Source organism: Canis lupus, chromosome 22 (assembly GCF_048164855.1).
Source record: "Canis lupus baileyi chromosome 22, mCanLup2.hap1, whole genome shotgun sequence".
Lineage (NCBI taxonomy): Eukaryota > Metazoa > Chordata > Mammalia > Carnivora > Canidae > Canis > Canis lupus.
In genome coordinates, this window is record NC_132859.1 from 36,639,724 (window position 1) to 36,665,238 (window position 25,515).

General features: G+C 35.8%; 1 protein-coding gene across 1 annotated transcript in view; it reads left to right on the top strand.

The window, feature by feature from the left end:
* CMC1 (C-X9-C motif containing 1) overlaps positions 1-25,515 on the top strand; it is an 84,694-nt gene that overhangs the window by 54,407 nt on the left and 4,772 nt on the right. The gene's annotated exons all lie outside the window — the stretch shown is intronic.

Consider the following 25,515-nt stretch of genomic DNA (forward strand, 5'->3'; position numbering starts at 1 on the left):
TGAAGCCTCAACTGGGGAAGCTCGTTCAGTGGTTGTAGCAGCATTCAGTCCCTCCATAGGATATTGTGCTGAGAGTCTCACTTTCTTGCTCACTGTTGTCCAGAGTCCACCCCTCCATTTGCTACATGAGCCTCTCCCTCATGGAGTTTTTATCATATCATGCAAACTGGGAAGGCATAGAGGGCATCTACCAACAACACAGAAGTCAGGCTCTTTTGTCACCTAATCATGGCAGTGACATTCTGTCCTTCACATTGCATGTTTTTTAATTAGAAGGAAACAGCTAGGTTTAGCCTGTTCCCAAGGGAAGTGGTTTATTCTAGGACATGGATACCATGAGGCTGGGATAATTTGAGGCCATCTTAGAAGCTGCCTACCATGTTTTGGTTTTCTCTGTGTTTGCATAACTTTTAAAATTTTTTTCTCTATATTTACTATGATTATGTAAAGTCATTCTTACAAAATCTATCACTTAAATTTTAGCTATGTCTCGTTTATTTAAGTATTTCTAATATATTGGTACTGTTATGGATTTGTTTAGATCTTTAATTTAGATTCTTAGCTCCTCTTAAATCTCACTCTATTTTATCAACTATTCCTTCAAGTCTAGCTTCCTTGAATTTATATTTTTATTAAGTTCTTATATAGTGTGACATTTGAGATGGATTTTTTTTCCTTAGGGTATGTTTGCAGAGTTGCCCTGCTGTTTCTCTGAAAAATTGTGGGTGAATTCTCTTTAACACTCCTGCCACCTTTCTCTAATATATTTGTCTTCCCTTGTGGGCTATAGTGTGAGGGCTGAGGTGTTCTTCTCTGTACTTTCCTGAAGCCTGGAGGGAGGGGGAGAAAAGGAGCATACTGGCCAGTGCAGTGTTTTTGTTAAATAGCCTTCAGGAATGTTTCCTTTTTTCCTGTGGGGCTACCTTTGGGTTATCCTAAGCCTGGAGCCCTGAAAAATGGCATTCTGTGGGCTTTTCTACCCCTGCTGAGATCCTCTGAAGGTGGGTAGAGGCTTTTATTCTAAAGGATTTTGTTTTGTTTTTTATTTTTCCCTGGGATTCCTATTTATGCCCTTGGTGTACTGCTTTCAAGAATAAGGAGTGCATTAGTGGAGATTCTTAGGACTTTTTAAAACTCATTCTTTCCCCAGTGTGTTTTAAGGGGTAGAAATGGGACTCTAGTGGCCATGCCATGTTGAGCCTCATCATGCTGAGTTTGCCAGTCTTTTCTCTTTCCTATTATTTTTTGAAGTTTATGTTATGAGGCTATATGTACCTCTTTCCTTGTATTGTGGCAGCTGAGCAATTTTTCCTCTTTTGAAACTCCTTTTGTTTAGCTTATTGAGGAAGAGTTTATGAGCTTGCAATATTCTGGTTTTTTTTTTTTTTTTTTTTTTTTTTTTTTTTTTTTTCTGGGTTTTTTTTTTTTTTTTTTTACACCCAGAACTATCCTCAGTTTCTATTGCCTGAATTGTTTTATTAGCATATAGACTAGCTAGCATTCTCTATCTAGAAAATTTCTTTTCCTTCATCTTCCCTAACTTAACTCTAAAAGTTGCTAGGTGAAACTTTCTGAAGTATACAGTTTTAGTTCATGTCATTCTCCACTACCTATAGGATCACATCTAAAGTCTTATATTTAAGGTCTTCCAAGATTTTATTTAAGCCTACTTATCATAGTCTCATTTCCTTTCTTGAGCACATTTTAGGCTAAATTGAAAATTTTTCTATTTTCCCATGCATACCCTGGGTAGATTTTCAAGATGTGGTTAGTACATAACATGTTTGATGCTTGAATGATGTGATGATTAGGGGTGCCAACCTCTTCATCCCTACTGTCATGGCTGACAATCCATGTGAACTTTTGACTTCCCCAAAACTGAACTACTAATGACCTACCCTTGACCAGAAGTCTTACCAATAACATAAACAGTCAACACATATTTTGTGTGTTGTGTGTTTTAAATACTGTATTCTTAAAGTTAAGTTAAAGAAAGAAAATGTCATTAAGAAAATATTGAGAGAAAACGCATAAATAGTACTGTACTGTATTTAAAAAAAATCCACATGTAAGTGGACCTATACAGTTCAAATCCATGTTGTTCAACAGTCAACTGTATATACACTGTGTTTTTTTTTTTTTTTCTTTCAATTTCCTGACATCTTTCTTTGGAAACATGCTTATTTGTCAAGATCCATTTAAATAAACATGTAGTCCCCAGGGAAGAACACAGATATCTGTGAGCTTGTGCTATTGTGACTGGGACACTGATATTAAGATGGATTTAGGTGTTCTGTCATGCTTCATTTTTTTAGATCACACTGAGTTTGTCATTCTCTTCTAAAATTGGAAACTATTTCTTTAAATTTGTATTTATCCCTGAGAAATTTCACCTTAAATTTTTTTTTGCCCTGGTTTTCCATATCGTTGAGATTATTTTGTATTTTGAATCTCAATTCAGTCCTCCCATAAATCAATATGTGCTAATCAAGCCTTTAGATTAGAAACAGGAACTTTCGGGGAGGGTAGCTACAGTAGTTCCATTATTGTTGTGTCCTTGTAATATCGTCATATTTTGTTTTCTACCTCGTGCCTCTGGTGACATGAGAGAAAATTGGTGATTGTTCTATTTATAGGGGATGACTGGCTATAGGAGGAGATGTTAGAGAAAGGGGATGCTTTTTCTTTCATTAAGCTACAAGCAGAGGGCCTGTTTCGGGGAAAATGACAGTGAGAATGAGAAGCATCACAGGAAACATAAGCAGCACTTGGTGACTGAAAAGATGACTCCTGAAGAGAAGTGTGATGATGCCAAAAGTTTGACTTCAGATGATTTGCAAGAAGCAATGAACCTGGACATACTAAGTTTAAGGTCGATCATAGCTAAGAAGATAATCTAGTTTTTAACAGAATTGCTTTGTGTCTCAGGTTTCTAATGTAAGGTATTACAACAGGGTTTTAAAGCAAAATATATACCTTTCTTTAACTCAAAAATCTTTTAGTTCTATAAAATTAGTGTTAATTTTCTTTCTAAGACCGTGTGTATTTTGGATGCATGATTAAATTTGAACTGTATTGATTTCAAATAAGGGAATAGAATAATTATTTTTTTGAAAAACCCATTTTAATTGGGTAAAATAAATGTGAAGTTAGTGATTTTTTTTTTTTAAATTAATGCCCAGCTACGTAGATGTACTTTCACAGGATCTCATCTACCACAACTGGTATACCCATTAAGTATCCTTAATCAGTGCCACTTCTGGGTCAATTACATAAATGAATTTCATCAAAAAAGTTCTAGAACTGGCATTGAAGGGATCCCTGGGTGGCACAGCTGTTTGGCGCCTGCCTTTGGCCCAGGGCGTGATCCTGGAGACCCGGGATCGAATCCCATGTCGGGCTCCCGGTGCATGGAGCCTGCTTCTCCCTCTGCCTGTGTCTCTGCCTCTCTCTCTCTCTCTCTCTGTGTGACTATCATAAATAAATAAAAATTAAAAAAAAAAAAAAAGAACTGGCATTGCAATTGGGAGGCCCTGACACAGTTGTTGTGTTGTGTCACAACACAAAATAGAGACATCTTTTTCCCCCGTTCATATACAAAAATTTCTATTTTCTATAATTGCCTTATTTTGTTGTAGAATAGCTTGAAGTTGCAAACTATGTAGTTAAATAGCAAAAATTGGAGACAATACTTCTTTTTGTCTCAACATTTGTCACATCTATAACATAGGAGAAATAGAGTGAGAAATACATTTCTCACTTCTACAGTATAGGAGAAATAAAGTTTTAGTAACCACTTAAGATGGATTGAGAATTTTTTCATAGGATTTTACAAAATAAGATAAAGTGTTTGTATAGCTACATTGGAAATTGATAAGCATCAGAAATTACTAATTGCTTGTATTTCATAAATAAAAAGAAAACTCTTTAATTGCAAGTTAAAACATGAATGGAAACTAACATAGATGAGTGAAAATCCACATAAAGTAATAATAATACCAGAAATCCTAAATTTGCTCATGCTTGATTTCCTTTTTATGAATTAAGAACATAATTTTAACCTAGTATGTATTAACATTATTTTTCCCACTTTCTCCTTAAGGAAATATGTTTTGTGTTCTCTGACTAAAAAAAAATAAAAAATAAGAGAACGTAGTTCCTTAGTGTATGCATTATAATAGGATTACTTCCAGATTTGTCATTCCAAAACATCAGCCATGGTGGAAATACAAACTGGTGCAGCCACTCTGGGAAACTGTGGAGGTTCCTCAAAAAGTTAAAAATAGAGCTACCCTACAACCCAGCAATTTGCACTATTGGGTATTTACACCAAAGATACAGATGTAGTGAAATGCTGGGACACCTGCACCCGTGTTCATAGCAGCAGTGTCCACAGTAGCCAGACTGTGTTCCACGATGTCCTTCGACAGATGAATGGATAAAGATGATGTGGTATATATATACAATGGAATATTCCTCAGCCATCATTTGCTTTGATGTGGATGGAACATCTGCTTCTCCTTCTCCCTTTGTTCCTCCCCCTGCTCCTTCTCTCTCTCTCTCCCCCTTTCTCCCCGCCCTGAAATAAAATCTTAAAAAAAATTTAGTTTTAGCTACAATTATTTCTTCAGGTCGGATTTCCTTATAAATATTTTTTGATGTGTATAGAATTAGAAACTAAATTATTTATATTATGCTATCATTGGGTATATAAATGATGATATTCATTCCTTCACTTCCTGTAAGTTTTCCCCTGAATCCTCAGAAGGGCCTACCTTGATAACGCTATGTCAAATGCAACCCACTCTCGCTGCCCTCCTATAATGCACCTTACTTCTCTCTTCTTTTTCCCCTTAATTTTGCTATTTATTTTTTTAAAGGTTTATTTGATCTAAAAAAAGATTTATTTGTTAGAGAGAGTGCACATGTCTGGTGGGAGAGTTACAGGGAGAAGGAGAGAGAAACTTAAGAAGACTCCACATTGATCACAGAGCCCACTATAGTTCCATCTCACAACCTAGAGATCACTACCTGAGCTGAAACCAAGAATCAGGTGTTCAACTGACTATGCTGCCTAGCACCCCAACTCTTAACATATTTGAACTACTATACAATGTTAGGTCTCTGTCTATCTTCCTATTGGTTAAGTTCACAAGGGTCAAGATCCCGAATTTGTTTTATTTGTCCCAAGTGTTCAGAATAGAACTTGGTATATAGAAATATATAGATATATAGGTTATTTTTTAATTTTTATTTTTAAAGCTTTTATTTGAGAGAGAGCATGAGCAGGGAGACAGGCAGAGGGAGAGAGAGAATCTCAAGCAGTCTCCACTGAGCAGGGAGTCCACTGGGGTTCGATCCCAGTACCCTGGGATCCTGGTCTGAGCCAAAGGCAAATGCTTAACCAACTGAGCCACCAAGGGGCTCCTAGATATATAGGTTTATATAGAGGAAATGCATAGTGTTTGTTGACATACCTTATTTCCTTTCATTTGTAAAAGATTTATTTTACAAATAAATACAAGATTTTATTTTACAAGAAATAAATTTCTTACAAGATTACAATAAATTTTACAAGATTCATTTATTTGAGAGAGAGAAGGGGGAAGGCAGAGGGGAGAGGGAGAGAGAATCTTAAGTAGACTCGCCACTGGGCAGGGAGCCCAATGAAGGGCTCCATCTCACGACCCTGAGATCATGACCTGAGCCGAAATCAAGTGTTGGACACTTAACCTACCAACTCCCCCAGGAGTCCCTATTTTCCTTCATTTTAATTATACAAATACTGTTTGTAATAATAATTTTAATTATTATTACAAACATTTTAATTATACAAATAATTTTAATTATTGCATTTTAATTATACAAATACTGTTTGTAATAATTTTAATTATACAAATACTGTTTGTAATTTAAATTTTCCTGATGCACTAAAATTGCAGACTACAGTTTGCCTCACACAATAGATGAACCTAAAAAAACTTATGTAAATAGAACCTGGTTTTCTTCTTGTCTTATGCGACTGTTTGGAAGTGTCTTACTTGAATTTCAGATTGATCTTTGAGGGTACTTGCAACATTATCTTTCAAGTTTCTGTATCTATTACCTGCTGTTATGAGATACTGATTGTATGGATCAATTATTTGGATAAAATAATTTTGGATAAAAGCCATGGATACATTATTTTAGTAAAAATGAACTTTTTTCATAATATGTGCAATTTCCTTAAAGTGTATTTAAGTTTGAGTTCATTTCTCTTTGAAGGAGGAAGAGCTCCTACCAATATATGGGACCAAGTAGTAGTTAGGAGACAGACATGGAACTGCAGTAGAGTTAGAGGCAAACATAAGATTTATTTTGAGATCTGAATAAAACTCAGGACCAAGTGGATTGGGAACAGATTGTCAGAAATCTGAATTCCTTTCTCCCCCAGCTGTTCTGAGACTTAACAAGCCAGGAATTATGCATATATTCAGTTAATGAGAATGTGACAGATACCTCCCATGAAAAATGTAATGCTGAGACTAAATGGTTGGTTGATTACCCTACCCTGGTAACCATGTAATACTTTATACCAAAACTAGAAGACCTAGGAAATAACTTCTTTCTGTTTGACTTTAAAAACAAAACAAAACAAAACAAAACAAAAAACGATGATTCTCTAGTTTTAAAGTTTGTACATTTTGAGAAAACTTAATGTCAGCAGAGCAGCTGCTGTTTAAATTTACTTTGTAAAACACTGAATTATTCATTTCCATAAACAAAACTTCCTTAGTAATTATTTAGCATTAATTTATTTCCATTTATTTCACTCAACCCTGTTGACATTCTGTTTTAAAATTAAAAATATTCTTTGTGGAATCTAACAAATAAGACTTTGTGACAGCTACTTTTCTCTACTTATGACAGAACATTTCCAAATCCCTTTTTATTTTTATATTTCATATTTTATTTTTATGTTGATGAAAGTTACTGGTAAAATATAGAACAAAAGTAAAATTCTTACTTAGCATCATCTTTTAAGTAGCTTACAACCAACCCATATGTTGTTGACTTGTTAGGTTTTGCCATATTGCTTTATGGATGAATGTAATTAACCACTATTATATTGGATTCTGAGAATGTAAAATTATTACATATATTTTAAAGAATTTTTCATTTTAACTATATTCACAGATTGCTTATTAGGCTAGTAGGGGGAAAAAGATAAAGATTGCTGTTTTACATTTCTTGGAATTCTTTCATCCATCTTTGCAAATGGGGTGGGTAGTCCTTTAAATTTTGTGCTGCTTTCTAGAAGCCTGAGCTGGGCTCTTTGACCTGTGAACTGATGTTACTAGTTATTGCATGCCCTCTTTGGGCAGTTGGTCTTTTACTGTCATGTGATATATGTCATTTTTCCATAATTGCAGTTCTATTTTTGTTTAACATTTTGAGAGTGTCATTGCTTTGCTGCTTCTCCATTAGACACTTCTTGAGGGCAGCAGACAAACTATACCTTAGTTTACCAAATGTCTACAAGTGTCTAGTACTACATAGAGTAAGAAAAGAAACCCCTTTATTTTTAAAGTAGCATCCACTTAAGTGAAGTTACCTTCTTACCTGAGGTGTTTCTTGAGATGTTTAGCCTAAAGGAAATGTAAACTTTCAGTTAAGAGCCTATTTTCATTCCCTCTTGTTTCCTGAAAGGAAGTAAACGTACTACATCCATTATAACAGAGGTGGTTTCATGGGATTATGGAAGGATTGAGGAGTCTCCCTTTACTCTGCCTCTAGGGCTGTGATGTTGCTTAGAATTATTATGAGACTTCTGCTTTAGTAGTTGTCAAATGAGTGATAGTAGTTTTGAATGGATGACCACATGTGCATATTTCTAGAGGTGAAGTATTCAAGAAAGACTTTGAAGTCAACAGAGACCTTCAGCTTTCACCAGGACCCATTATTATTTTTTTTTTTTGAGTGGTTTAAGCAATGAAGTTTATTTTCTCATCATTCTGGAGGCTAGAATCCAAGATCAAGGTGTCAGCAGGGTTGATTTCTCCTCCCGAGGCCTCTCCTTGGCTTGTAGATGGCCATCTTCTGCCTGTGTCCTCACATGGTCTTCCCTCAGAGTGTGTCTGCATCCTAATACCCTTTTCTTATAAACACATTAGTTACATGAGACTAGAGCCCACCCAATGACCTCATGTAACTTTAATTCTGTCTTTTTTTGGCTTTATTTTTTAATATTTGATATAAATTCAATTTGCCAACATATAATATATCAGTGCTCATCCCATCAAGTGCCCTCCTTAATTCCCATCACCCAGTTACCCCATCTCCCCCTCTGCTACCCTTTGTTTCCCAGAATTAGGAGTCTCTCATGGTTTGTGTCCCTCTCTAATTTTTCCCCACTAAGTTTCCTTCCTTTCCTTTATGGTCCCTTTCACTATTTCTTATATTCCACATATGAGTGAAACCATATGCTAATTGTCTTTCTCCAATTGACTTATTTCACTTAGCATAATACTATCCAATTCCATCCACATTGAAGGAAATGGTAGATATTCATCTTTTCTGATGGCTGAGTACTGTTCATTGTATATATAAACCACATCTTCTTTATCCATTCATCTGTCCAAGGACACTGTGGCTGCTTCCACAGTTTGGCTGTTGTGGACATTGCTGCTATGAACATTGGGGTGCAGGTGTCCCATTGTTTCACTACATCTGTATCTTTGGGGTATATTTCTGTCTTAAAGAATCTCCAAATAGTCACATTCTGAGGCCCTGGGGTTAGAACTGCAACATATGAATTTGGGGAGGACACAGTGCAGCTCATGCCTGCCTTTGGACCAGGACCCATTATTGTAGATATTTTGTTTTTCCCCTGTGCAGTGTCTTAGAAAACAATGTTAGCTAAACTATTTAAAATTGTGAAATTTTACATAAAATAATTCTAGTTTAAAAAAACTAAATCCTCATATCTGGTAATAATGTGTTTCCATTCTTGCAAGACAGTTATCTGGAATGAAGTAACTGCTTTACCTTTAAACAGGGGGGCATGTGCACTGGTTCTTTATAGTCTTTCTGCTTGCACTGTGACTTTATATATATATATATTTTTTTTTTTTTGAGAAGTATTTTACATATATATGCACATAAAGTGTATATATATTAATATATATTTACACACACATATTTTCCAAAAACAATGGGCTTCAATCATAAGTAAAATCAAACTGAAATGTCTTTGTGATTCAACAAAAATAGAATGGAGTCTTTTATGAAAGTAAAGACTATCCCTTTTGTGCATAACATACAAATAGCCCAACTTCCAAGATACATACGCATATGCAAATTGTACAGGCAGCCCAGCATCCAGTTCTACAAGTCTGTGGAGGTGTCCTATATTAACATAAAATCTAAATTTTATGCCCTTACCTATCATATATAATTAACTTCTGTGGCCATTTTTCATAGGGTATGATTTTGGAAATCTTTATTTGCAGGCTAGTTTGCATAATTTTTGGTTTCTCATATTCTTTTCTTAGAATTGATAATATATAAAACACAGAAATGGTACATCTAAGGTAAGTAGCACCTATGAGTTATTTAGTACATAGTAATAGCCTGTTTTGTGAGGTTTGAGATGTATATAATGTATATGAAATACATATTTTATATAAATTATATCCTTTTTAAAGTGCTTTATAAAAGTATTTTATATATGACATATACATAATATATAGTAAGTATATATGTTGTACAATGTTTGGCACACATTAAATATGCTCAAAATTTTATTTTCAATTTTAATAGTACATTTAGCTGTGTGATTTTGCTTTCTTCAGTATATTGTTTAGAATTTGAAAATTTTCTGTCACTTTCATCTGAATTATTGAGTTGGCTAACAAACAAAGTATTATTTTATATTCATTTAATCCAACAAATAATTTGTCTTTACTCTTCTCCTTTATCTTAAATTTGAAGTGGCATTAAGGATTGAAAGCAGAGGAAAATCTATTTTCCCATCAGTATTAAGAGTTAAAATTATGTAAATATCTTATTTTAGGATTCACTGATTTTTACCTTGTTCAGCAAGAATTAGTATCTCTTTTTTTCTAGGAAAGTCATATTTGGTCGTTTTTTGGTACGTGCATTACGTGCATCCATTTTGGAGGTCACAGTAGTAGAAAGAGTATGATCTAAAAAGAACTGTGTCTGCCCATCTCTTAAATATCCGTGCCTGCAATAAGACTCTTCTGTCAGAGTAATCAATCTTTAATAAAACCATGTTCCTAACTACTTGAGCTGATAAATAGTGAGGTTTGTTTTAAAGAAGTCAAGTTTACTTTATGTCAATTTTCTATTTGCCCTGTATAAGATATATTTAATTACTTTATTCCATCTCTGTGTTCAAATTAATCAGGTTCTGCTACATATCGGTGCTCAAATTAGAATAATTCTTTAATCAACTGTGTTATCCATGCCATGGTAGACTAGAATAGAAAAGCTACTCTTGGCATATTGAAGATGCGTGCGTTTTATTTTCTATTGTAATTTAAAAGTAAAATCAGAAATATTGATTTCTACTTGACTGGAGAGATGATTTAGTTTGAATATCAGTCTGATCTTAATCAGGTGAGAATTAATTGAGTTGGAGGTATTAGATATTCAGTGATGTTAACTGAACCGTGATCAATCTAGAGAGAAGCTTTCTTTTGTACTATGTTAGAATTATCAAATAGCTCATGCACTACAATGTGAAATAATCTTTTCATGTTCATCATTCTACCTTCTTGTCTCATTAAATGCACCACTAAATTCGTTCTGTACACAAACTAATCTTTAAAGTAGCAAGCTAATCACAATTTAATAGAAAATTAAAAGGATAATAATTTTGTCACAAATGCTATTGTTGTGAGAATTTTATAATGTTTTTTTCTAGTGCCTAATTTTAAAGCCAAGTAATTAAACTTCTGCTTTTCAAGTATACCTGGGACTTAAAAAAAAAAACTTAGTTTTACTTTTTTTTAATGTTCAGCATTGCAAGAATAAAGTGAGCAATACAGAATTATTTTAATGTTTATTTCTAGAAATAAAAATAGAGTCTGTAGCATTACATTGGTCTGAAATGTGGCATGGGCTTTTCATTTATTTTAAGAGTGTGATAGCAATATCATAAGTGTTGTGAAAATATAAATGGTGAGATAACACCTCCATAGGACTTGCTCTTAAGTAGTAAAATTGTAAAGTCTTTAAATAAACTGCAGCCAGAACTGAAAGGATCGATTTGCCTTGTTAACTAGGGACACTACACTTAGTAAATGTCTAATTAAATTTAGCATAGTGTGTCTTTTATTCTTTTTTTTCTTTTTAAAAAGGAGGATTTGGACCTATATATGAGTAAGGTAGCACATGTTATTGTCAGATTTCTTCCATTTTGGCAATTGGTGTGACCGTGTTAAATTACAAGAAAGCCAATAGTGTGACTTTTGATAGTGTCATCTTACCTTGGAATAGTGCTTTTCGCTTGGCATTGATATAATGGGAATAGTAAGATCTATGTAGCTCTGTATTTTGTAAAAACGAATGTCCAAATTTGTAGTTGAGAACAATTAGCATTTAATGAAATGAAGCCATCTGTGCAGAAGTATCTCTAGAGTGCGATGAACGGGGTGTTCTTGGTGAGACATAGAGGGGTTCCCAGCATTCAGGGGAAAACACTTGCTTAAGAAGGAAATTGCATGAGTATTTTTTCACTCTGCTCATCAAAGCCAGAGCTGGATTCTACTCTCCTCTCCACCTAGAGCTATTGCTTGCTTGCTTGCCTTTTTTAAAATTCCATTTTGGAAGGTTGACACATATGTCCACTACCCGGACACCATACAAACGTATTTCCGTATTTCTTACCTCTCACCCGAGCCCCAGTTTTCCTCCTCGGAGGCAACCACAATTACCAGTTTCTTACTTGTTCTTCCACAGCCATTTTGAGTTTGTATAAACATCTGTCTATGTAGATACGTATATGTGCACACATACACAGATGTGTGTGTCTTCTAAACAGAATTGGTAACATGCTCTACTGGACTGGTCTACACCTCCTTTTTCGGTTTGACTCCTAGGGATCATTCCCTATTAGTGTTTTTTTTCTTTTTTTTTTTAGTGGCTGCATAGTATTTCACGGTATAGTATTTCTATTTTGGTGGTTGATATGATTGTGTTAGAGTGAAAAAAGGCTGGTAAGTGGCTTTTAATGGTGTCTAAGGCTGATTTTTACTTCGGTAAAAATATATTTTGTTTTAGTTAAGAGAAGTAGAGTGAGGAATGGCTAGTGATGTGTCATTCTCTTAATGATTCCCTACAAAGGATTTTTTTATTTAAGTATTTATTTATATATTTAGTTTTGTTAAGAAAGACCTAGCCATAGTTATTTTCATATTTTAAGTGCCTACTGCATTTGGGTTTGTAAAACTTGTTACTGTTTTGTAAGGGAGATGCCAAGCTCTTTTAGATTCTTTGGGGAACAAAGTGAGGTGTTAAGTACAGAAATAAATTTGACAAATGAGAAGATTATGAGGAGGGTGACCAGGTTTTGCCTGTAATCTGAAAAGCATATCCAATAAGGTGGAAGAAGCAGCATTCACACTAACTCTGAACCAGGAGAAGGGACCAAGAGGGATGTTATTTCCTGTAGCATTTGAGGAAGCAGCATTCGATTTACTCTTTTTTTTCCAGTTATAAATCCTCCTCTCAACGTTGACACACACACGCGCGCGTGCACACACACACACACACACAACATGCGTGCGCAGAGGAACTGGCTGCCTTGAGAGATAAGGAATTTTTTGTCACAGTGTTTAAGCAGAGAGAGGGTTAATAAGGACCTTCTGAACTGAGTAGGAGTTTAGATTAAGTGTGATGTGAAGTCCTTCCCACTTTCACCATTTCAGTCCCAGAAGTCTGGAACAAGGCAGCTCAGCTCGTCCTTCCCTGGCCCCTCTGTGAATTGTGGTAAATGGTCACTGGTAGCTCATACTTATCCCCAGAAGAGGCTGTAAAACCTCTTGAGTGTGTGATCATGTGTGATCACATGTGAGCATGTGTGATCATGCTTCTCGAGAGGGGAAGGAGAGGGCAGAGCGCCCACCAGGAGCTGTCAAGGAAGCCTAGGAGGTTCCTTGTTCAGAGGTGGGCCACTTTGTTCACTGCTTTGATCAGTGCTTGTTAAAGGACAGCTCTTTTAACTTTGGAGACAATGGGCTCCAAAGAGAGGGAACGTGTAACAAAAATGTATGGTATGGGGACACCTGGGTGGCTCAGTGGTTGAGCATCTTCCTTTGGCTCAGGGTGTGATCTCAGAGTCCTACATCAGGCTCCCCATGGGGAACCTGCTTCTCCCTCTGTGTTTCTGCCTTTCTCTCTGTGTTTCTCGTGAATAAATAAATAAAATCTTTTAAAAACATGTTGTATGACCAGACACATTCATTTATATTTATCTTGCTTAACCACCTAAATCCTCTACCTCTGCTATTATTAATGATCATGGATACTGTGATTTGGGGAGACAAAGCATCTGGTATAGGTAGTCTTTTTAAAAAGGTGGGCTGGTTGGGTGCTTTCCTCAGCAACACTAGGCTATGCTAATGTGTACCTTTCAAATGCTGGTAGCACTTAAAATCTGAAACACGGAATTTAGCGTTTCATTGTATACCATTTGGAGAAGCCACTTTCTAAAGTGTAAAATCCTTACTTTAAATATTGAAATATATTTAATTCTAGAAAATGTGGGTGGGACCAGATGATGAGGTATCTGATGTTACTTAATTTCACATGATTGCTAAGTAGCAGAAGGTGGAGCAACAAGCCTACAGCTTATTTTTTCCTATGGTGATAATAGAGCACCCCTGCTCACTCCTGACTTCTCATTGTGACCTTATGTGAGCTAACTGGCCTGGGTTTAGTTTATTCTGTGACCATGGAAATTGCAGCCAGATGTGGAGATTTTTCTTGTGTTCTTATTTGGAAGAAGTAAGTGGGATTCAATAGTAGCTACAAGTATTTTTCTAAAATTAGAAAAGGGCTGGTTCTAGGCAAGTCTGTGCCAGCTCCGTGGTCTTAGAAATGTGATACAACCTAAAGGCCAGTTTCTTCATTTGGCAAATGAAGGTAATAATAATGTTTATCTGAGAGTGCTTTTATAAAATTCAAGTGAGCTAATAAATATACTCAGTATAGTATCTAGTGTGTAATAAATACCCAGTGTATTTTAGTTGCCATTATCATTTTGTTATCATTTTTGTTATCATTATCATTTTGTTCTTACTGCTATTATTAGCACCTTTAAATACCTTGAAAAGAATTAAGAAGTTACATGGGGAAATGGAAAAACAAACAAAACAGCCACCTGAAATCAGTTTCTTCTAGTGGAGGAATGAATCAAGAACCATTTGGGGGGTGCCTGGATGGCTCAGTCCGTTAAGCATCTGACTCTTGATTTCGGCATAGGTCATGATCTCAGGGTCATCGGATTGTGTCTTGTGTCGGGCTGGTGAGCTCAGCATGAAGTCTGCTTGAGATTTTCTCCCTCTCCTTCTGCCCCCTACCCACTGTTTGCACACTCTCTCTCAAAATCAATAAATTCTTTTTAAAAATGACCCATTTTATTTATTCACTTATTTTTACAGCTTTATGTATGTTTAATTTTTTAATTATAATTTTCAAAATTTTAATTCCAGTATAGGTTACATATAATGTTATATTGATTTCAGGTGTACAGTATAGTGACATAGCAATTCTGTACATTACTCAGTGTTTGTCAAGATAAGTGTACTCTTTGCCCTTCACCTATTTCAGCCATCCTCCTACCCACCTCCCCTCTGATAGTCATCTGTTTGTTCTCTGTAGTTAAGAGTCTTTTTGGTTTGTCTCATTTTACCTTTGTTCATTTGTTTTGTTTCTTAAATTCCACATATGAATGTGATCACATGGTATTTTTCCTTCTCTGATTTATTTTGTTTAGCATTATACTCTATAGATCCATCTGTGTTGTTGCAAATGGCAAGATTTCGTTGTTTTTCATGGCTGAATAATATTTCTTTCTGTGTATGTATACACAACCCATATCTTCTTTATCCATTCATCTCTGGACATTTAGACTGCTTCCATAATTCAGCTATTATAAATAATGCTTCAGTAAACATAGGGGTGCATGTATGCCTTTGATTTAATGTTTATGTAGTTTTTGGTAATTAATGGATCATACAGTTTTTCTATTTTTAATTTTCTGAGCAACTTCCATATTGTTTTTTACAGTGGCTAAACCAGTTTGCATTCTTATCAACAGTGCATGAAAGTTCCTTTTTGTCCACATCTTTGCCAACACTTGTTGCTTTTGTTTTTCATTTTAGCCAGGTGTCAGGTGATATCTCATTGTAGTTTAGATTTGGATTTTTCTGATGATGAGCGATGTTGAGCATCTTTTCATGTGTCTCTTGGCCATTTGTATGACGTCTTTGGAGAAATGTCTATTCGTGTCTTCTGACCATTTTTAATTGGATCATTTTGGATTTGGTTGGTTGAGTTGAAGTTTTTTATGTATTTTGGATACTAACCCTTTATCAGATATATCATTTGCAAATATCATCTCCCATTCAGTAAGTTATCTTTTAGTTTTGTTGACAGTTTCCTATTCTATGCAGAAGTTTTTTATTTTGGTATAGTCTCTGTAGTTTATTTTTGGTTTTATTTCCCTTGCCTCAGGAGACATATCTAGAAAAATGTAGCTACAACACTGTCAGAGAAATTGCTCCCTCTGCTCTCTTCTAGAATTTTTATGGTTTCAGGTCTCACAGGTCTTTAATCCATTTTGAGTTCATGTGTATAGTGGGAGAAAGTGGTTCAGTTTCATTCTTTTGCATATAGCTGTTCAGTTTTCCCACCACCGTTTATTAAAGATACTCTCCTTTTTCCCATTGCATATTCTTTCCTTCTTTGTTGAAGATTAATTGACCATGTAAGTGTGGGCTTATTTCTGGACTCTGTTCTGTTCCATTGGTCTATTGTTTGTTTTTGTGTCAGTACCATACTGTTTTGATTACTACAGCTTTGTAGTATAAATTGAAACCTGGTATTGTGATACCTCCAGTTTTGTTTTCCTTTTCCAAAATTGCTTTGGCTGTTTGAGGTCTTCTGTGCTTCCATACAAATCTTAGGATTTGTTGGTTCTAGTTCTGTGAAAAAGATAGTAGTTGTAGGCTTTACATAGATGGCCTTTATAATATTGAGGTATGTTCCCTCTAAGTCTACTTTGTTGAGGGTTTTTTAAATCATGGATGGATATTGTACTTTGTCGAGTGCTTTTTCTGCATCTTTTGAGACAATCATGGTTTTAATCCTTTGTCCTGTTGATGTGATATATCACATTGATTTGAGAATACTGAACCACCCTTGAATCCTGTAAATAAATCCCATTTGATTGTGGCAAGTGATTTTTTTAAATGTATTGTTGGATTTAGTTTGCTAATATTTTGTTAAGAATTTTTGCATCTGTGTTCATCAGTGATATTGGCCTATAGTTCTCTCCTTTTTTTGTAATGTCTTTATCTGGTTTTGATATCAGGATAATGTTGGACTTACGGAATTAATTTGGAAACTTTCCTTCCTCTTGTATTTTTTGGAATGGTTTTAAAAGAAGAGGTATTAACTTTTCTTTAAATGTTTGGTAGAATTCACCTGTCAAGCTGTGTGGTCCTGGACTTTTGTTTATTGGGAGTTTTTGGATTACTGATTCAATTTCACTGCTGGTAGTCGGTGTGTTGACATTTTCTATTCCTGGTTCAGTTTTGGTAGTTTATATGTTTCTAGGAATTTTGGTATTTCTTCTAGGTTGTCCATTTTGTTGGCATATTATTTTTCATAATATTCTCTTACAATTGTTTGTATTTCTGTGCTGCTGTTTTTTTCTCTTTCAATTTCTGATTTTATTTATTTGCGTCTTCTTTCTCTCTTTCTCTCTATGAATCTGGGTAAAGGTTTATCAATTCTGTTGATCTTTTTATTGTTTTTTAAGTTTCTCTTTCATTTATTTGTGCTCTAATCTTTATCATATCTTTCCTTCTACTGGTTTGGGTTTTGTTTGTTCTTTTTCTAGTTCTGTGAAGTGTAGGGTTAATTTGTTTATTTGAGATTTTTCTTGCTTTGAGGTAGTCCTATATTGCTGCTCTAAATGTCCCTTTTAGAACCACTTTTGCTGCAAAGATTTTGAACATTGTATTGTCATTTTCATTTGTCTCCATGAGTTTTTTTTTAATTTCTTTTTTGATTTCTTGGTTGACCTATTCATTGTTTAGTTACATGTTATTTAAGCTGCATGTATTTATGCTCTTTCCAGATTTTTTTTTTCTTTTCTTTTTTTAAAGATTTTATTTATTCACAAGAGACACACAGAGAGAGGCAGAGACAGCAGAGGGAGAAGCAGGCTCCATGCAGGGATTCTGAAGTGGGACTTGATCCTGGGACTTCAGTGTCACACCCTGGGCCGAAGGCAGGCGCTAAACCACTGAGCCACCCAGGCGTCCCTCCAGATTTTTTCTTGAAGTTTGTTGCTAGTTTAATAACATTGTGATCGCTTCTCGGCCTTTTGGCTAAGATCAAGTGCAAAAATATGCATGCCATGACTTCAATCTTTTTGAATTTGTTGAAACTTGTTTTGTGGCCTAATGTTTGATCACTTCTGGAGAATATTCCATGTGCTCTTGAAAACAATGTATATTCTGATGTTCTAGGATGGAATGTTCTGAATATATCTGATAGATCCATCTTGCCCAATGTATATCATTCAGAGCCCCTGTTTCCTTGATTTTCTGTTTGGATGATCTGCCCATTGATGCAAGTTGGGTGTGAAAATCTCCTGCTATTATTATATTACTCTTGATTACTTCCTTTACGTTTGTTATTAACCTTTTTTAATGTATCTGGGTGCTCCCATGTTGAGTGCATGAATATGTACAATTGTTATATCTTGTTGAATTATCTGCTCTATGATTGATTATATATTGTCCTTTTTTTTTTCTTGGTCTCTTGTTACAATGTTTGTTTTAATGTCTGTTTTGTCTGATAGAATTATTGCTACTGTGGCTTCTTTTCCCATCCATTTGCAAGATAATTGCTTCTCTCTCCCTTCACTTTTTTTTTTTTTTTTAAGATTTTATTTATTCATGATAGACATAGGGGGAGAAAGAGGCAGAGACACAGGCAGAGGGAGAAGCAGGCTCCATGCAGGGAGCCTGATGTGGGACTTGATCCCGGGACTCCAGGATCGCGCCCTGGGCCAAAGGCAGGCGCTAAACCGCTGAGCCACCCAGGGATCCCCTCCCTTCACTTTCAACTACAGGTGTCTTTAGATCTGAAACGAGTCTCTTGTAGGCAGTATATAGATGGGTCTTTTTTTTTTTTTTTTAATCCATTCCATCACCCTGTGCCTTTGTTTGAAGCCTTTAGTTTATTTACATTTAAAGTAATTATTGGTAAGTATGTACTTACAGCTATTTTTGTTTTATGGTTGTTTTTGTAGTTCTCTGTTCCTTTTTTCCCCTTGCTGTCTTCTCTTACTATTATTTGGCTTTCTTTAGTGATATACTTGGATTCTTTTCTCTTTATTTATTATTTTATTTTTGCATATCTACTACTAGTGTTTTATTTTGGGTTTGTTTATAATATCTTCCGCATATAGTAGTCTCTTAATTTGATGGTCACTAAGTTTGAATCCATTTTTTATGCCTCTCCCCTTCATGTTTAGGTATATGGTTTCATACTTTACACCTTTTATTTTGTGAGTTCCTGGAGTGATTTTGACAGAAAAACATATTTTTACTGCTTTGGTGCTGCCTTTTTTCTTATTCCTGCTTATAATCTTTCTTTTCCACTCAGAGTCCCCCTTACTATTCCTTGTAGGGCTGGTTTAGTGGTGATGAGTTCTTTTAACTTTTGTTTGGGAGACTCTTTATCTCTCCTTCTATTCTGAATGATAGCCTTGCTGGATAGAGTAATCTTGGCTGCATGTTTGTGTGTGTGTGTGTGTGTGTGTGTGTGTGTGTGTGTGTGTGTGTTTCCTTTCAGCACTTTGAATATATCAGCCACTTTCTTCTGCCCTATAAAGTTTCTGCTGAGAAATCAACTGATAGCCTTATGAGGTTACCCTTGTATGTAACCTGTTTTGTTTTGTTTTGTTTTGTTTGTTGTTTTTTGTTTTTTGTTTTTTTTTTGGCGCTTTTAAAATTCTCTTTATCACTACTTCTTGCCATTTTAATTATTTTTTGTCTTGGTGTGGACTTCCTTGGGTTAACTTTGGGGCATTGTATGCCTCCTTGGTTGCCCTTGTATGTAACCTGTTTTTTGTTTTGTTTTTTTTTTCTTGGTGCTTTTAAAATTCTCTTTATCACTACTTCTTGCCATTTTAATTATTTTTTGTCTTGGTGTGGACTTCCTTGGGTTAATTTTGTTTGGGGCATTGTATGCCTCCTCAGTCTTGATTTGTTTTCTTCTTCAGTTTTGAGAAGTTTTCAGCTATTAATTCTTCAAGTATATTTTTGCCTCCTTTTCTTTCTCTTACTCTTCTGGTATTCCTATAACGTGGACATTGGTATGCTTGATGATGTGGCTGACTTCCATAAGTCTATTTTCATCCTGTTTTGTTTTGGGTTGTTTTTTGTTTGTTTTGTTTTGTCTAGTTTTGGTTTGTCACCTACTCATCTTGATTGCTTTCCATTACATTACTCTGTCCTCTAAGTAACTGGTTTGTTCTTTTACTTCCTCTAGTCCACTATTTATTCCATCAGGTATGTTAATTTCATTTATTGAGTTCACCTGTGATTTTCTTTTTTATGTTTTCTGTCTCTTTGTTAAGGATCTCACTGAAGTCTTCCACTTTTCTCTCAAGTCCAGTGAGTTATCTTTATGATTTATTACTTTAAATTCTCCATCAGACATACAACTTTTCTCCATATTTCTTAGGTCATTTGCTATGATTTTGTTCTGGTCTTTCATTTGAGACATTTTTCCTCTGTCCTCAATTTGTCTAACTCTGTGTCTGTTTTATGTTTTCAGCTCTTGAAAGTAGTGGCCTAATGAATAAGAGGTCTTGTAATGCCATACAGTTCAGTGTCCTCTGTTTAAGGGAACCTGGCACTTCAGGGGTGTCTTCTATGTGTGTCGCATTCTCCCCAATGTCATGGTTTGGCCCCTCTTCCTTCAGTTTAGTTGTCTGCAGTGGCTCTCCACCTGTTGTGGGCAGTGTTTGGTTCCTGTGGTATTAGTGGACCATTCAGAAGCCACTTTGGGTTTGAGTTGAGTCAGACCAAGTGTTTGCTAGGGATGTAGTAGCACCAGTCTGTAGGGCACTTTCCCTTTGTTGTCCCCTGAGAAGCTTTCATTGCTATGCATAACCTGCAATCAGACTCTTTGACCCATACCATTCAGACTAGTGTGTGTGGTTATCTTCCCTTCTCTCCAGGGCAGGAGTCACTTTGGAGTGGTGCTGGCCCCGATCATGGATGCTTGCACACTGCTAGGCTATGGTACTGCTTTGGATGGGCTCTGGCCAAGAGTGTATTGGAGGGGGCTGCTCTGTAGAAGCTCACTGTAATAGGAGCTGCAGTGTTGGCAATATTTTGGGGGAGCAGGGGATGGCACACTGTTAGCTAGTTAGGTGGCAAGTGTTGGTGCTAGGCTGGTTCTGGCAGGTGGCTTGTGTTTATGCTAGGGGACAGGAGTGAGCAACTGCGCTTGTCAGCTCCTTTGTCCCTGGAGAGTTCCCCCAGTGGTCCTCGTCCCTTGGGGGACAATCCCCGAGATGACTAAAATAACTCTCCCCTCTCTATGCCCCAGACATTTTTCAAACTGCTGCTTCCATGCTGCATCTCTGAGGGCTGTTTGTTGTGCTGTCTCTTTAAGGATGAGGATTTGGTTTCCTCTTGCCCTCCCAGCTCTCCCAGAACTTGAGCCCACTGGTATTTGGTGTTCCCAGTGTTAAGCTCTGCTGATTGTAAGAACTCATGAAATTTGACCCCTTTGGTGTTCAAAGCCAAATGTTATGGGGATTTGTCTTTTCCATGTGGGCTCTTCAGTATGAGAGTCTTTCTCTTTTCTCTCCACATGCCTAGTATCCTTCTCTCCCATGACAATCCCATAGGTCCATTTAGTTCCCCACCATGTCTCTACCCTTTCTACCTTCCTTCAGGTGGCCTCTTCTCTACATTTCAATGCAGGGTTTGTTTTGCCAGTCTTGAGATCATTTTCAACTGATGTCAGTGTTACCTAGTTGTATTGTAGGACAAGGTGAGCTTAGAGTCTTCCTACTCTGCAGTCTTCCCTAGAAAATATCCAAGAACCATTTTAAAACCTGCCCAGTATTACTATATCATTGCCTTTTGGTTTTTCATAAGTAGAAGTCCTGTCTCTTCCAAGAGCTACATACTAAATGCTCTTTGTTAGAATCACATCTTATTTAATTTTCTAACAGATGGACATAATGAATCTGAATATCCCCCTAAGATTTTACATTTCTTTTAAATATCAAATTTTTGCAAATATCTTCTCCCATTCAGTAGGTTACCTTTTCATTCTGTTGATAGTCTCCTTTGCTGTGCAGAAGTTTTTTATTTTGATCTGGTCCCAGTAGTTTATATTTGTTTTTGCTTCTCTTGCCTCAGGAGACATATCTTAAAAAAAAAAAAAATGTTTCCAAGGCTGATGTCAAAGAGATTACTGCTAATGTTTTCTTCTAGGAGTTTTTTGTAGTTTTATGGTTTCAAGTCTCATAGTTAGGCCATTAATCCATTTGGAGTTTATTTTTGTATATGGTATAAGACAGTAGTCCAGTTTCATTCTTTTGTATATAGCTCTCTGGTTTTCCCAGCACCATTTGTTGAAGAGAATGTCATTTCCCCATTGCATATTCTTGCCTCCTTTATCAAAGATTAATTGTATAAGTGTGGGTTTATTTCTTGGCTTTCTATTCTGTTTAATTGATCTTTGTGTCTGTTTTTTATGCTGGTATTATATTGTTTTATTACAGCTTTATATTATAACTTGAAATCTGGGACTGTGATCTAGCTTTGTTCTTTCTCAAAATTGCTTTGGCTATTCAGGTTCTTTGTGGTTCCAAATAAGCTTTAAGATTATTTGTTCTAGTTCTGTGAAAAATGCTATTGGTATTTTGATAGGGATTGCATTGAATCTGTAGGTCACTTTGTGTATTATGGGCATTTTAACAATATTTATTCTTCCAATCCATAAGCATGGAATATCTTTCCATTTGTATTGTCTTCAATTTCTTTCCTCAATGTTTTATAGTTTTCAAGGTATAGGACATATTTTGTTCTTTTTGGTACAATTGTAAGTGGAATGGTTTTAGTTTCTGTTACCTCATTATCAGAAACACAACCAATTTCTGTGTATTAGTTTTATATACTACAAGTTTACCGAATTCATTTATCACTTCTAATTGTTCTTGGATGGAGTATTTAAGTTCTTCTGTGTACCATATCATGTCATCTGCAAATAGTGACAGTTTTATTTCTTCCTTACCAAGTTGGATACCTTTTATTTATTTTTCTTGTCTGATTGCTATAGCAAGGACTCCCAGAACTGTGTTGAAAAAAAGCAGAATGGGCTTCCTTGTCTTGTTCCTGATTTTTAGGAAAAGCTCTGTTTTTCACCATTGAGTATGATATAAACCATGGATTTTTCATATATGACCTTTATTATGTTGACGTATGTTCCCTCTGAACCTCCTTTGTTCTTACATCTTATCAGCTGCTTTTTCTGCATCTGTCAAGATGATCAAATGATTTTTGATCCCTTTGTCTTGTTAATGTGATCTATCACATTGATTGATTTGTGAATAATGAGCCACTCTTATATCCCTGGAATAAATCCCACTATTGTGAATTTTTAAATGTATTGTTGAAATCAGTGTTTTTATATTTTATTGGGAACTTAAGAATCTATGTTCATCAGAGATACTGGCCAATAGTTTTCCTTTTTTGTAGTGTCTTTATCTGGTTTTGGTATCGGGGTGATACTGTTCTTGTATAATGAACTTGGGAGTTTTCCTCTTCTATTTTTGGGAATAGTTTGAGAAGAATAGGTGCCATGTTCTTGACATTTTAAAGAAAGTCTTAAATGCTCTCTTTAGGTTCTTAAATTGTGAAATAATTTTTTAATCTCTGTTTTTGTTTATTGATATTCATTTGCATTTCCTTAAGATATGCTTAAATGCATGAACTTTTGTTTTCATAATCTTTAATGGTAATATTATATATGAGCATTTAAGCTTTATGACATTTAGCATTGGAAGACAAAGAATTTATTTGGATGCCTTGGAATACTGTTATATTTATTTATTTTTATTATTTTTTTAGAATACTGTTTTAGAAATCAGTTGGCAGTATTAGCAACATCATTATTATATGAACGTATGCTAATATGGTATGAAAGCAAGATCCTCATTAAAATCTTGTAGCTAAACAAGTGACAAAAACCTTACAAACAGCTTGAGGCTATAGGCCAGTCACGGTTATTCCTGAAGAGATTTGGATAAGTGTGAAAATATATAGACTGTGCATAAGTGTGGTCAGATCACGTAAATGCTATCTTACATCAATTCCCTATCAAGAATATCTTTATTCATATTAGGAAAAATGGATCTGAAAATAATAGTGTTTTAAGCATTATGTTGTGATCTATCAAATGTAAAAGTATTGGGTTTATTAAACTCAGAAAGTGGACTTTTGATAATAGCCATTGTGTTTGCATTTCCAGGAAAGGAGGGTTCTTGATCACCTAATGTATTTTCATTAGGCAAATTCATGATGCTAATGATTTTTCTTCTAGACACTATCTTAGCATGAACTGGTCTGCTGCAGGTCTAGTGAGGTTACAGTAAGGTTGGATGATGCAGAGCAATCAGTCCATGGTTCTTCACCACTATGGAATGTGGCAGTTCCCTTAAAGAAGACCTTAGCCAGCTTTAGTCACTTCTGGGATAACTTTATGTACATATTCCCTTTGAGGATATATGAGGTCTTTTTTTTTTTTTTTTTTGCCTTAGGATTTTTAACATTTATTTGAGAGAGGGCATGAGCACAAGTAGGGGGGAGGCACAGAGGGAGAGAGAGAAGCGGACATCCGTTGAGCAGGAATCTTGTTACGGGGCTCAATCCCAGGATCCCAAGATCATGACCTAAGCCGAAGGCAGATGCTTAATCAACTGAGCCACCCAGATGTCCCACAAATTGGGTTCCCAGGTCTTAATTCTTACTCAGAATCCTAACTGTTGCTTGTAAAAAGTAGATCTTAATATCATGCTGTAAATAGAAAAATTCACATGTAGGAATGCTAATTACATTCCATAGTGAGAGTTAATGGGCTTTTTGAGACCCATGTAGCCAGCCACCCCTCAGCATCTCCACTTATCTCCAGTGAGCTGATTGTAAGTCTGTTTTGCCTTTCTGAGTTGGAGGAAGTCCTTAGTCAAGGTCACAAAGGCAATTGCCTTGGTCTGATTTGGCTCCTGAGTCCAGCTCATGTGCACGAAGTGGGACAGAATGTCTGTAGGTGAAGTAAAGAAGGACACCTGATGGGTTCAGGCATCAGAGAGCAACGGTGGGACTGCCGGCAGTGGAGAAGCAGCAGCTACAGGAAGCTCATGCTGTGTGTCTTTGATGTGGAGTGTTATTGCATGTCACCCAGTTTCATGCGATCACACACATTAAAATTTTGAATTAATTTCCTGCATCTGTTGTCCTTGTCCCCATTTTACCACTTGCCCTTCAGAGTATGCTGTGACACTTCAGATAGATACAGATGTCTGTTTTGTAGGGCTCTTGTCCAGCGAAGCCCTTCTGATGAGTTCTTTATGCATTTAATAAATCTCAATCATTTCCAGTGTGCTTGGGTTTAAAATTATTTTTGGTATGTATTACCTGTCTTCTGGAGACCCCTGAATTACCTGCTTGCTTTTTTTGGGGTTTTTTTGTTTTTGTTTTTGTTTTTGTTTTTGTTAGTTTGTTTTTTGTTTTTTGTTTTTTGTTTTTTACCTGCTTGCTTTAAGATAATTACAAATTATATTCTTTAGTAACCAGAAGGATAATGCATAACTCAAAAAAAGAGGGAAATCTTGATTTTTGCATTAAAGGAGTTATAAAAGATTCAGAAAACATGTTTTTCCTACACCTTCTTTGTGAGGAAGATAGTGTATTTTAGTCTGATGTGGAAATGGTTGATTACTTACAGCAGGTTGGAAATGGCAGAGCTGAGACTAGAGCAGCCAGTGGACAAGTAGGGGAGTAGCTGCCGCGAAGCGCACTGTCCTGTGGAAGGAATAAGGCAGGACTGAGTCTGCCCCGAAGCAAACTGGATTATGGTTGGGGTGAGAGTGCTGAGGAGGCAGGATGCCAAGGGCTCAGTACAACTTAAAAGGCAAACACCAGAATGGAAATTAGACAGCGGTTTTCAGGGGCATCTAAGAGT